This window comes from Mustela erminea, chromosome 3, assembly GCF_009829155.1.
Source record: "Mustela erminea isolate mMusErm1 chromosome 3, mMusErm1.Pri, whole genome shotgun sequence".
NCBI classification, from domain to species: Eukaryota; Metazoa; Chordata; class Mammalia; order Carnivora; family Mustelidae; genus Mustela; species Mustela erminea.
The window spans coordinates 26,301,958-26,316,883 of record NC_045616.1 but is presented as its reverse complement, the minus strand read 5'-3'; positions in this window follow the sequence as shown (position 1 = coordinate 26,316,883).

The following is a 14,926-nucleotide window of genomic DNA, read 5'->3' as shown; positions in this document are numbered from 1 at the left end:
CCCAAAAGAACTCTGATCTTTCCAGTTCTCCCCCATATCTTTGGTGACTTTTTTTCCTTGTCTTCATTTTCTCATTGTTGTAGTTAGGCTGTAAACGGGTCCATTATAAAAAAGAAAAGAACAATAGGTTCACACATGGTTGAAATGGATGCATGTCTCATTTAACAGTCTGGGTGAAAACGGTTCAGGACAGAGAAGCAGTTTCACAGAGTCAGGAACTCAAGCTTCTTGTAGCTTCTTGCACCATCTTCATGGGATTTCTCTGTCTCATAGTCTGAGGTGGCTGCTCAAAGTCCCACCATTCCAATCTCCAATCCAATCCAACCAGATGTGAAGGGAAAAGAAGAAATGGGAGAGATGTTCCTCCCATTAAAAGCCAGGTAGGACTTTAAGGTCCGTGTGCCAGGTACAATTCAAATTTTACTACTAAATAGAGAAGTGAAGAATACATTTGGGAGAGTCTATACAACACGCATTGGTCAGTTGGCTCAGACTATTTGTCCTTCTGTAACAGCAGTTTAAAAAAAATAGTCCCAATTATTATCCTTTTAGAGTACTCAGTGCCAGGAGAGAGGTAAGGATGATTCACAGCATAGCTCCCTTTCTGTCTGTCACTCTGGTCTAGTTACCAGGACCTTGTACTGAGAGACAGGACTATAATAAAAAAAAAAGAATAAAAATTAACTTGACTGAGATTTTTGGGAGTCCATGGCATATCTATATAGATGCTAGAAGCTTCTCTAACAATGAGAGGGCACATTTACATTCACTGCCACAGTCAGAATTTGGTTTAGGTGCCACTGCCCGGGCATATGGCATTGCAGTTTGGCTCGACCATCGCAGTACGGTGGCAGGAATGCTTCTAATATGCACCGTTCAAAGAGCTGCTTCTTTGTTCATTGTCATTGCCATACTGATTCGGAGCAAAAGAGAGTATCACAGATGGCACACTGAACTCAAACGACTTGGCTGCAATACACGGCAAGAGTTTCCTGAGAACTTTAAGGATGACTTTGGAAGAATGGCAGATGCTGGCTTTTCCATAGAACAAGTGGAGTGTAGCCAGAAAAAATCCTGATCTATAACTGTCCATTTTCATTCTTGCTTTGACTCTTAGGGGAATTTATTCTTCATTCCATAGTCCTCACAATCCCACCTTTCTCAATGGCTGCTAAATCTGCTAAATGTGTTTCAAACCCATTTGATCCCCTCTTCCATTGGTTAAGTCTTCCACCTGAAAGAGACATACATCACTTTCATTCTCATGTCACTGGCCAAAGTGGTCATCATCTTAAGGAAGCAAGGGGTGAAGTCACTACAACATACCCTGAGAGAGGAGAATCAGGATATTCATAAACAGTCAGATGAGGTCCACAGTACTTAAACAGTAGACTTCAACTGCCATAGGATATGATGGGAAATATTAGCTATGATGAATGCTGTAACCAAATTGAAACTAAATTGCTCCACCTAATTTTGGTGTCAGCAAATGCATTAATCACTACTCTCCCCATTGAGTGCAACTCTTTGTGACTCTCTAAGACACAGGGTATGCCTCCTAATACAGAGCTTGGTAGCCAAAGAGCATAAAGGAAGTCATGATTCTGTTGGTCTGCATGATATGAAATAATGGGCCATGCAGGCAAAAAAGGTCTCACATTTATGTTGAAAAGAAGTTGAATCACAAAGTTATTGTCTACTTTCCTCTAGAATGGCTATGGTGCACAAGGCTGGGATTAGGAACATTTGTGCAGAGAGTATGACTTGGAAATATTTCATTATCTCTTGGGGCTAATAATCTTCTTCTTCTTCTTTTTTTTAAGGAGGCTCTACACCTAGTGTTCAGCCCAGTATGGGGCTTGAACTCATAACCATGAGGTCAAGACCTAAGTTGAGATTAAGAATCAGGGACTTAACTGACTGAGCCACCCAGGCACCCCAGAGCTAATATTTTCTTTCCAGGCTCTACCCCTGCTTCCCAAGGCTTCCAGAAGTTTAATACCCACACCTGGGTTTTTACATTCCCAAAAGAAACCCTTTTTAGAAATTTTTCCATCTCAAAATTCACAATCAGAATTTAACTTCACTGTGATTTATTCTTTAAGGACACAACTCTTTGAAAAAATAATTTATTACAAAGTGTCACAGCTGAAAGGAATAGAATGTGTAATCCTTTCCACTAATAAATTTACAAATTAACAAGAGCTTTCAATGGTTTCAAGCCAAAGGAGAAAGAAACAATAGGAATTTCAGTTTTCAGGAAAAGAATTATGGGACATCTCTTTGAACAGAACTTCCCTTGGGGGTTTCCCTCAAATCACTCCATAGATCTTGAAATAATCATTATAAACAATAAATATAAATAATATCTTTTTAAATTCTTCTGCTGTTAAAATAACCTAACTGATACCATCTGATGCTGGCAAGGATGCAGTTTAACTGACCTCTAATTCAATGCCTTGTATTAGGACAGGAACACTTTTGTGGGAAGGAAATCTTGGATTATCAACTCAAAAGATAAATCAAGGATTAAATCCAATTATTGATGAATGTTAAGCAAAATGCAAAAGAAATGTTCAAATATTCCTGTACACAATCCCCCCTCCAGGCTCACTACTTTCTTTTCCTTTTTTATGCACATGAGCTCCCTTGCTTAGTGGTCTTTTAATGTGCCATTATCCCTCCTTGAAGTACACTTACCTCGTTTCCATATGCCACTTTATTTTTTCTATTTCCTTATTCTTTAGGATCTATTTAAATATTATATCTTCTAGGAAGCTCCACAAGATTCTGGGAGTAGGGCCAGAGCCCTATCTATGTATTTCCATAGGACATCTACTTCCCCATTCAAAGTATTTTCCACTCTATAGACTGGTCTATACCACTTATACTAAAGAAAGCTTCCTCAAGACAGGAATGGCATCTCCCTTGGTCATTGCTGTCTTCTTGGTATGTCGGGAATAATACTTGACATAGTGCTCAAAAGGATACTTTGAGTAAGTTTGTTGCTATATATAACATTGTAGAATTTTGTCTCTTCCCCAATATCCTAACTGGTTGTACCCTGGCCAGATATTAGGGTTTCAAAATTTAGCTATCTCATTAAAGTAATAGTAAATATGGATAGATTTAGTCTACTAGACATGGATCTGAGCAGATTGATACATTTTCTATAAATAGATAAATAATTCCACTATTAGGTTAAACAAAATACGCAAGACGCTAAAAATACAAAGATGTTTGTAGGAGTCTTGTTTATCAGGCCTAAATATCAGATGGATTCCAAATGTTCACCATTAGGGGATTATTTAAGTATATCAGAGTGTGGCAACCTGAATAGAATAATATGTGGTCAACTGAAAGGGTGGTTATAAGAAAAGAGGGCTGAAGAGACTGTCATATCCTGGAAAAACCATACAATAAAATGTTAACTAATTACAAAGTAAGAGACTAAACTGTATGAACATCATTATTTTAACCAAGTGAAAACATGCGTGTGAAAAGAAATAAAAGTATGATTGCATTAGAGTGGTTGACCGTGGATTATTTTCTTCCTGAGCCCACATTTTAAATTCACTTGCTTATGTTACTTTCATAATTAAGGTATGCAATAAAGATATTTGGGACTTTAAGTGCCAACTCTTAGGTATAACGGGTGACAAAATAAGAGTAACTCTTATAACCGGAAGTTTAAAACTTAAGATGGTAAGACTGGAAACTACTATTGACTGGATAAAAGTAGAGATTTTATTCAATGTGATAAAGTAATAGAAAATAAGTTTCTAGCCCAATAACAAACGTTCCTTTCACAGACTTCATTCCACCCAACGGAATGAAGACAATCCCCTTACTTCCCAAGCTAAGAGGAAAACACCTGGAAGGTGGCTACTCAAGTCACAAGAGGAAATGCTCTGGCATGCGTCAGTTTTCTCTCATCTTCCTAAACAGAAATGCTAAATTTTCACCTGAATGACTGGGTGCCCAAAGAAGCAGAAGAGATGTAAAGGCAGAAGAAGCAAATAACTAAACAAGGCAGCTAGTCCGGAAAGAATTCCCATGCCAGGCCTTGGCTCAGAAGCAAGAGTCTTTGTGTGAAGGGTTCACAGCATCTATTAAATGCAGGGTCAATCACAAAAACAAAACCCATCTGTTTGAGATTAACATTTGTAATAAACATTTTAAAGGAAGGAATGTGGAAGGCAAATATATATTGTGAAACAAAATCTACACTCCTGGGAGAAGTAATACTTCCTTTAGAAGAATTGCAGGGGCTCCAAAACTCATTCCTTATACCGAAAGAAATAACAATTAGATGCAGGAGAGTCCATTAGCAGAAGCATATTTAATTTTTGAGAGGGAAGTGTAGTAAACCAAAAATCAAGCACATGCTCCCATTGTATGGAATGCCAAACCTCCTTAGGTGTAATTGACAAAAGAAAAAAATACATTATATCTATAACTATATAACTGGAGTGTATCCTAAAAATAAAAAACACAAATTATATATTTAAAAACCATGGCTTAGATATATTTAATTGTTTGGATGCTCTAAGAAATTATTTATTGAGCACTTCAACAGAGAATCATGATTTGCCTATTTATATTTGGGCAATGGCATTAGATAAATGTATAAACATATATTTTAAAAACTTTTACTTGAGAGAACAAGGCTGGGACAACAGCATACTAAAGGCTAAACTGAGCCCTGTTTTTTTTCCCCATTTTTTCAATATTTTTATAGCTAATTTGCATGCACATGGGTACATACCATACTAGATAATTAGCCAGTGGAAAGAAAAAAAAAATTCCTGTTTTTTAACTATTGCTGTTTTCAAATATCTGTGTTGAGAAACACGTTTTAATAAGCTGTCCAGTTCAGAAAAAGAGTCCTCTTGGTCAGTGTTGAATGCTCTCGAGCTGTGCTATCCAATATAATAACCATTAGCCACATGTAGCCAGTGAATGTAAATGTAAATTAATTAAAATTAAATGAGACATTTAATTCATTCCAAGCACTCGATAGCCACATGTGGCTACCATATTGCATAGCTTAGATTATAGAAATTTTCCGTCACAGAAAGTTCTCTTGGATAGCACTGGTCTGGGGCCAGTTTGAGAGAGGAACTACTTCACAGGAATCTTGGATTGGGGGCCAGTAAAACTTTAAAGAATGAGTAATGAGAGCTGAAGAGTAAAAGTGAAAGCAACACTGTGGGGGAGGGGGCTTGGGTCCTTACTTTCAAGAAAAGAGGGCCTGTTAGTTATAGAAACGTCCAGAATGTTTTTATAAACACAGATACCTACCATTTACCCCCTTCCACTCTTATCTGTGTTCCAAATCTTTGGGAAATTCTTCTCCACACAGAGCCTTGGGTCAGTTGTCTTTAGGGAAGCAAAAGTCAGCTGTCATACACGACACGTGGGATGAGAGGAGATTATAAATTAAATTAATTATTAAATTAAATATTAAAAATTTTAATTTAAATAAAATTAATAAAAATAAAATAATAAATAAATAAAATAATTTAAATAATTTAAAAATAAATAAATAATAAATAAATAAAATAAATTAAAATTTAAATTAATTAAATTAAAAATAGACATAGGAATTTAAGATCAGAGGTAATCAGATCTCTCATCAGAGACAGAGATAAGATCAGAGATCATCCCCTGGTAATCTCCAACCTGCCCCGAGTAAGAATATCCAGAGAGGGGTTTACATCAACTCTCACGGGTGACCCCAACGGATTCCAGAATTATTTTGATTCATCAAGACCGAGCTTACACATCTATGAAAAAAATTATAAATTACTGTTTATTTTCTGAGAGACAATACATATTTTATTAGGCATAAAGATGGATAAAGAACCCAAATGCATTTTCCTCCATTTAGCTCAGAAAAACTCAGAAAAGGCTTAATTAAAAAGAGTTAGAGATCATTGTTTCGAGGGGGAAAAATCTCTTGGCTGCCCATGAGAGATTGATTTATGTAAACTTCCTCTTAGCTTTATCTGTCTGCTCTTTGCTACCAGTTTCAGAAATGTCAGACTAGAAAGGGCCTTGCTGCAGAGCCGACTTTTTGAGGTAGGTGTTCTAACTCAGAAATAAGGCTTATGCCATAAGATTTCCGGGTGGTCAATACCAGAAAGGCCTTGAGCTTTTCGGTTGGGCTCAAGAGTGACTGTTCTTTTGTTTTTCAAAAACCAATAACATCTACCATATTAAACAGGAACTTCATGTTTATTTGTGGATTTTTTAAAAAAGCCTTTCGGTCAGCCCTGCAAATCATACAGGCTTCCAAAATTAAAGGAATACCAAAATAACTATGGCATTTCCTCAGTTGAACATAATGGTTTCTTCAGAGCAGATCTGCTACAGAAACACTGAGCAGTTGCCTTCCCTCCAGTAACATCTGTGAACAAGTCTCCCACTGGAGAAAACGAAGGACTAATAACTATGTCCAGACATGGGTGGGCACAGGTGCCTCAACACGTACTTCCACAAACACATCCCAGTTCTGACCAGCAGGCTATTTCTGACTGAGCCCTTCAGACCTCAGTCCCGTGGTGTGTCTGGTTTGGGAGAAGGGCAATCCGCTGGCAGGGGAGTCTGCAGCAGCATCGAAAGGGCCTGACTTTTTACTGGCAGTATGTTTTCCCTGAACATATTGACTCTCTGAACACAGAACATCAGCCCAACAATTTATTAAAAGCAATTGTGTGTTTCCTAGGTCTAGCCAAACATTTGGTGCATGTTATAAAACCCTCCAAGACCCAACTTCAGTCCCGCTTCTTTCAAGAAAACCTTCCCCAACCAGCCCGGATAACAATGAACCTCAAATTTCTCATGGCAACCATTGTCTGGAATGTTCGCTGGACACTTAACCACGCACAGCCTTATGAGAAGTATATCTTCTCTTTGTAATGAACAGTTATTTTATTTTTTTTTAAGACTTTATTTATTTATTTGACAAAGAGAGACCACAAGTAGGCAGAGAGGCCGGCAGAGAAAGAGTGGGGAAGCAGGCTCCCTGCTGAACAGAGAGCCCGATATGGGGCTCGATCCCAGGACCCTGAGATCATGACCTGAGCTGAAGGCAGTGTAACCCCTGAGCCACCCAGGTGTCCCTGAACAGTTATTTTAAACTTGTGTTCTGTTTAATTTCTCTCCTTGAAAACTTGTACTCCCTAGCTCTAGCTACATCTCATACTCCTTGATAAGGATGCTTTTTATACTTGTTTGTTTGCTTAACAATACTTAGCGTGAGAGATTATACCTAATAGGCCTTAATGTATTTTTGCTGATTTGAAAATAGAATTTTAGAATTGCAGTTTAGATAAACAGCATAAACTTCTGTCTCCTTCTAAAATTGGTTTGGGTAGAAAGATGACACTTGTCTAGCCCTCTGGTAGTAGGAGAGGAAAAGAAATTAATTCTATTAATTAACTAATTAATTAATTAATTTTTATTAAAATTGAGGAGTCCTTAGTATGTAAAGGAAGACAGGGCAAATAATGCCAACTGATTGCCTCAGGTATGAGAACTGTCAGAGCAATTGCCTCGTGCTAGCCGGAGGAAGCCTACTGAAACCAGCAAGTACTTGATTGCATCCTACCTCACTTATCACTAATCACCAAGCTAAAAATCAGGCCCTCTTCTCTGCTTTCTAATATCCACTGGTTAGACACTGATTATTTCATAATTGTCTGTTAACGTATTTTTCCTCTTTAAAAATTTTGACTGTTCATCCATTATTAAATTTCTAGTGTTCCTTATGAATTTTAGATACAGGTGCTTTATTAGACAAATGACTTATAAAATTTGCCCCAGTCTGACTTGTCTTAATTCTCTTAAAAGTGACTTATGAAAAAGTTTTTAATTTTTTAAAAAAATTTTTCATTTAAATTCCAGTTAGTTAACATACAGGGTAATATTAGCTTCGGGTGTAGAATTCAGTGACTCAACACTTCCGTTCAACACCTTGTCCATATCACAAGTGAGCTCCTCAATCTCTATTGCCTGTTTCCCTCTGGTGACCATCAATGTGTTCTATAGAGTTAAGATATAGAGTTCTATATAAGATATATATATATATATATATCTCCAAGAATCTTAACTCTATAGAACTTATATCTTATATATATCTCTTATATAAGATATAAGTTCTATAGAGTTAAGATATATATATAAGAGATATATATAAGATATAAGTTCTGTAGAGTTAAGATTCTTGGATTTCCTATTTTTTCCCCTTATGATCATTTGTTTTGTTTCTTCAACTCCATAAATGAGTGAAATCCTATAGTATTTGTCTTTCTCTGACTTATTCTGTTTAACACAATACTTTCTAGGTCCATCTATGTCATCATAAGTGGCAAGATTTCATTCTACTTTATAACTGAGTAATATTCCACTGTATATAGATATACACCACATCTTCATTCATCAGCTGATGGACATTTGTGTTGTTTCCATAATTTGGCTATTTCAGATAAGGGTTTTTAATTTTGATAGAGTCCAATTCACTGATTTTCTGTGTGTGTAGGCCCTACTTCTGGTGTTGTCTCTAAGATATCTTTGCCTAAACCAAGTTCAAAAAATTTTTTCTCCAGTGTTTTTTATGGAAAATTTATAGTTCTATTGGATTCATTTTTGTATGTGATGTGAGATATACATTGAAATTTGTTTACACCGAAATGTGTTTGCATATGGATAGCCATTTGTTCTAGCACCATCTGTTGAGAAGATAATCTGAATTATGTTTGTATTCCTTTGAAAACTAACTGACCATAAATGTGTGGGTTTGTTTCTGGACCCTCTACTCTGTTTCACTGATCAGTTAGTCTGTATTTCAACCAATACCATATTGCCTTGTTTTCTGCAGTTTTATAAATCTTCAAATTGGATAGTACTGGTCTCCTGCTTTGGTTCCTCTTTTTCAAAATTGTGTCTGTTTTAAACCATTTTCATTTCCATATGAATTCTAGAATTAGCTTCTTTGTTTCTCTACAAGGCTGCCTGCTGGGATTTTTTTTTTTCTTTTTCCTTTTTTAGTTTGAGTGGAACCTATACATCCGTTGGGGAGAATTTAACATCTTTGCAGTATCTTAACATCTTAATTTCAGTCTTCTTTAATTTCTCTCAACATTATTTTAGAGTTTTCAGGACTTGAGTATCTGTGGCTAGATTTATTCCTAAGTATTTCATATTACCTGAAGATATTGCAAAAAAAATTGTTTTTTAAGATTCATTTATTTGAGAGAGAGTGAGAGAGATATCATAAGTGGGAGGGGGAAAGGGCAGATGGAGAGGGAGATAGCATCTCCAGCAGACTCTGTGTTTGCTCTAAGATAGAGCCAGAAGTTGTACATATAAAATGCCTCAGAAGAAAAGACTAATGAACTTGAAGACATAACAATAGAAACTATCTAAAATAAAACACACAGGGGAAAAACAATTTTGAAAATATATAGTGAGGGGCGCCTGGGTGGCTCAGTGGGTTAAAGCCTCTGCCTTTGGCTCAGGTCATGATGTCAGTGTCCTGGGATCGAGCCCCGCATCGGGCTCTCTGCTCAGCAGAGAGCCTCCTCCCCCCGCCCCGCCCGCTGCTCTGCTTAATTGTGATACCTCTTTCTCTGTCAAATAAATAAATAAAATCTTAAAAAAAAAAAAATATATATATATATAATATGAGCATAAGATGAGAAAATATCAAGCAGCCTAATACGCACATAATTGGAGTCCCTAAAGGAAGACAGAAGACAGAAAGAATATTTAACAAATAATGCCTGAAAAATCCCAAATTTAGTGAGAATTATAACTGATAGCTCCAAGAAAGTCAATAAACCACACCACAAAAAAACATGATGAAAACTAACTACATAATCATAATCATAGCCAAAGTGCAAAAAAATCTGTGATAAACCTTTTTTTTTTTTTTTGAGAGCCAGACAAAGAAAAGAAACCATACCTACCTAGGAAGGAAAACCAGAGTTATATCAAGCTTCTTAATGAAACAATGCAAGTAAGAAGACAGCGGAGCACCTGTGAAGGTCTGGAAAGGAAAAAGAATCCGCTAATACTGGCTCACCAGGGCTTCTGTCAGTTTCTCTTTGGAAAAGAGAAGGAAATGGCCATCATATTATAAGAGGACACACCCATCTGTGGAACTGTTTCCTTTATGTATAATGGGTAACCAAGGTCAAGAAGACATTGTTAAAGCTACTTGGTGATAGAGACGAATGAGGTCAGCTGGGATACGGATGGCACGTTGTGTCTCCTCAGGGTCAGAAATGAGGACTTAAGTAAATGGTATCTCCATCGGTTTCCCCTAGTTGTGTCAGATATTGGACACTTCCTACCTTTTGGTGGTATTTTTTTTTTAAAAGATTTTATTTATTATTTGACAGACAGAGATCACAAGTAGGCAGAGAGGCAGGCAGAGAGAGAGAGAGGAGGAAGCAGGCTCCCCGCTGAGCAGAGAGCCCGATGCGGGGCTTGATCCCAGGACCCTGGGATCATGACCCAAGCCGAAGGCAGCGGCTTAACCCACTGAGCCACCCAGGCGCCCCTTTGGTGGTATTTTTATTACTCCCTTCTTCAGTATCCAGTTAGTTCACCCAGAAACTCAGCTTCTGAGGGATCTTTTATTGCTACTCCTTGGGTCAGAACAAAGAATGACTTTGACCAGATGTGTATCCGCCTATAAACAATGGGGCTTAAAGAAGGTGGGGGTCATATTTTACCTGGGAAAAATATATCTAATGGGAATTTAAAAAATACTAATTGATGTGATTCCACTCACAGTAACCCGTTTTGCCCCTTTCACTGTTGCCCTTCGGCGATTAAGGCTAGACCCAAAGTTTTATTGTCACAGAGAAGGAGTAGTCGGCAGACATTCCCCAGATCAAAAAGGCCATTGCTGACATTAGAATCTAAAATCCAGCCCTTGTGGAAACAGGAAGTTTTTAAGAGCAAATTCTAAACTTCCCTTTATAGCTCAAGAACAAAATGTGAGTCTGAGCATATTTATAGTGATAAATATGATAAACATGATAAAAAAAAAAAAGAGGGGCGCCTGGGTGGCTTAGTGGGTTAAGCGTCTGCCTTTGGCTCAGGTCATGATCTCAGGGTCCTGAGATCAAGCCCCACATCAGGCTCTCTGCTCAGTGGGGAGTCTGCTTGCCCCTCTCTCTCTGCCTGCCTCTCTGCCTACTTGTGATCTCTGTCTGTCAAATAAATAAATAAATAAAATCTTAAAAATAAGAAAGGAAGGAAGGAAGGAAGGAATAACGGCATTAAGGAGAGCCTCGATCCAAGAGAAATAGGGAGGAGAATCTGCCAGCTGCCCTGTGGCAGAACCAAGACAGGTAAGAGTTGGATAACAGGTCATGGCCAAGTATTCCAGCTCACCTCTTATGGTCAGTGTCCAGGGGGTGAAGAGGAGCGATATCAAACCGGTCGAGGGATGGCTCAAGAGCATTGGAAATGGAGTCCTTGTCCATAGAACGGGTCAGGGGGACGATGTGCCTTAGCAAAGCCCGATAGCCACTTTGTTTTGAGAGCAAAATGGTTCATATGAGCAGAATAGCATCAACTGAGGGAGGGGACTCAGGCAAAGTCACAGGACCCTGCACCCTGCCGTGAGGGGTGCAGAAAGCAGATAACTGTTCTGGAGCCTCCCAGTGGGGCGTTTATGTATGGGACTCGCAGACCCAGAAGGCCTGTGGCACAGGGGTCATCATACACAGGGGCCATGGCTACAGCCATGATCACTGACCTGTGCCCGCCAGCAAAGTCCATAAAATACCAGCTACAACTCAGCATACACGACACCCTTCTCCCAGGAACAAGGCAAGATGAAGGCATCTGAGCCAACAGTAGTGAGAAAGACTGCGTTCCCCCACGTTCAAAGGCTGCACTAGCTTCCCCTTATATCCAGATGTCAGTGTGGGCAGAAAGGAAGGGAACAAAAATCTTGAAAGTGGACGTGAACCCTGATAAACATTTTTTGAGTTTTAAGAGAATAACGTTCCTTTAATTGGCAAGTGCAATTACTTTTCTGGCATCAGCAGGAATAGGGTTGCCAAGGCAAGATGAGAATTTTAAAGAACAAAGAAACTACATTTGGGGCGGATGTGAATCTTGGTGAGTACTTTTCAGCCCCTTGCCTCACTGCATTATACATTCCTACATATTCGAGATCATCTCTGGGGCAGAATTCTCCAGAGAAAACCTGGTCCCCTAGGGTGATTCCTCCAATCTCCTCAAGTCAGAGCCTAGAGCCAGAACTGGGAGCACCAGGGCTACTGCCCTCTCTGAGCGAAGGATGTGGCTGCCTTGTGCACAACAAGAAACTCCTGGAACAAGTAAACACAAATCACGATGCTTTGTTGGATCACTATATTTGCTTCTTGCACTTTCTCCCACATAGCAGAGGACGAAAGAACAAGACTTTTGCTCCGTTTTCTCTTCAAACATGAACAGTGTACATGAGAGACACAAAGAAAATTTATACACATCTCTAGCCCCTTCTGTCAGTCTTATAAATAGTTATATAGAGGATATCTATGAAAATAAAATTTTTACTTAACTTCTGGCTTTTAGTTGACTCTGTCACATACAGTAGAAATCCTGATGTAATACGGATCCATGCTGGGTTATTCATTTAAAAATTCAGTTCAAGCATTTATTCATAAAAAATTATACTTACCTTTAACTTTCGATTTCAAATTAAAAATAGACATTTATTCACTGTTTATGAGAATGCATGCACATTTATTCACAGTCTTTTGATGTATAGCCAGTAGGTCAAATGACAGAATACACACCCTATTTTTTTAAAATAAACCACTTCATCATGCATTACGTATAGTTTCTAATTTTTATTTATTTAAAGTTGATTGAGATTTTGAATATGCTTGTAAAGCAATCTAAGTGTAAAATCCTTCTAGAGTAAAATGATTCTCCCCTCTCCCCATTTTTACACTAATTGTCTGCATATAATTAATTCAACTGCAATTTTTAGTGACTCTTCTCTATCAACCTTTTAAAAGTTTTAAAAGTTTTCAACTTAAGTTCATAACAACAACAACAATTTTCCTTTTTTCACTCTTACTAATTTATGTAGTAATTTATAAATTAGAAAGCACAGCTGACATAAGCATACTGGAGAACGAACACAACTATCGTCTACGGGTGAAAGTTTACCTTGGCTCTTCGGATCTTGGTAGACTGGAGAAAAGCCTGACGTCTGTGAACATTCAGTAAGCTATAGGCACTTGAGTGTGCTTTACACAGAGGAAAATAAAACACTGGTTAGTGAGGCTGGTTATGAAGTAGTCATAAGCTAATAAAGTTTCTTAGAAAACCATTCCTGGCAAATTTATATCGCATCATACAAGCAAATTTTTTTTTTTTTACAGTGCCCACCAACAGCAACCTTTATCCACAACGTCAACTGGACTTTTATTTACCTGCTTTGTAGTGTTCAAAACAGGTACTCTTTCTATAGTCCTACTATGACTTTTTTTTTTTTTTTAGATTATCATTACTATAATCTATTTCCCACATGGTCTTCTCACCTTGAAATAAGGAGTAAGTTCTGTTTTGTTTGTTTGTTGTTTGGTTGGTTGGTTTTTCTAAGATTCTATTTATTTATTTGTCAGAGAGAGAAAGAGCATAAGTAGGGGGAGCTGCAGGCAGAGCCAGAAGCCCACTGAGCAAGGAGCCCAATGCGGGACTCAATTCCAGGACCCTCGGATCATGATCTGAGCTGAAGGCAGGTGCTCGACCAACTGAGCCACCCAGGCTCCCCTGTTCCGTTTTTTTGTTTGTTTGTTTTTTGTTTTTTTTTCATCTTTTTTTTTTTTTTTTAATGCACATGGGAGCCCTTAGCCAGGCTTTCTAGTTATCCTGGTTTGCTTGTTTGTTTGTTTGTTTGTTTTCCTAGTTATCCATCCTGCTTTTCTGCAACTTCCTGCCACAGTTTGTCCCACATGTTTACCTAGTCCCTAGATCAGCTCTATACTGTTTTCTAAGCTTCAGCAGTTTTTCAAAATGTTTTCAGTCAGTCAGGCAGGGGCACCTAACCATTAGATCAGGGCACTGCTTAATGCTGTAACAGGGTCATACACGTTCTCAGCTGGGCTACACTTCAACCTTTTAATTCTGGGATCATGGGGACATCCAAGAGCTGTATGTAGCAGGAACACTGTTAGGAGGCTTAGAACAACAGCTATGTACCCACAAGTTCTTTTAATATTTTATTAACTGCAGCCAAAACTTATATGTGCCAACTGAATACAAGCTAACAGATTACAGAATTTTCTTACAGTTCTAAGGCACTTCCATTGTGTGTATACAGAGGCATGCAAATACATATACGCACGAACATCACTCCCCAAAATTGCTTCTGTTGACAAACTGTAACATCAGGGGTCTAAAAAAAGTGAATATGGTTATTTTAGTAGAACAAAAATCATTATTTTTAGATTTTGCGTCATGGAGGTTCAATATGAACAATTCTATTCTGAAAGTGGTGGTAACTAGAACATGTTCTTACTTCTGAGAGAGAACTCTGTTTAAAATTAAAATGCTTTATTTGGGTATCATTAGCAGCCTGGATCTAGTGAAACCATCAGTATATTCTAAATTCAGTGATACAAATTAAAACAAACAAACAAACAAACAAAAAGCAAGGAGAGCTTTAGAATTTCTCTCTGCTTGAGTAGAAGTTAGAGCTGATCATACTCAAGATGTAATAGTACTTTTAAGGGTGAAATACCACTCCCGAATCTGCTTCACTTTGAATGGAAATATTAAGTTCATGACAACCATTTGTCCTTTCTGGCAGATTTTATATTTTTCATTAAAAAGTATGTTTGTTCTCAAGTACTTGTAAGATAAACAGATATGCTCTCAGAAG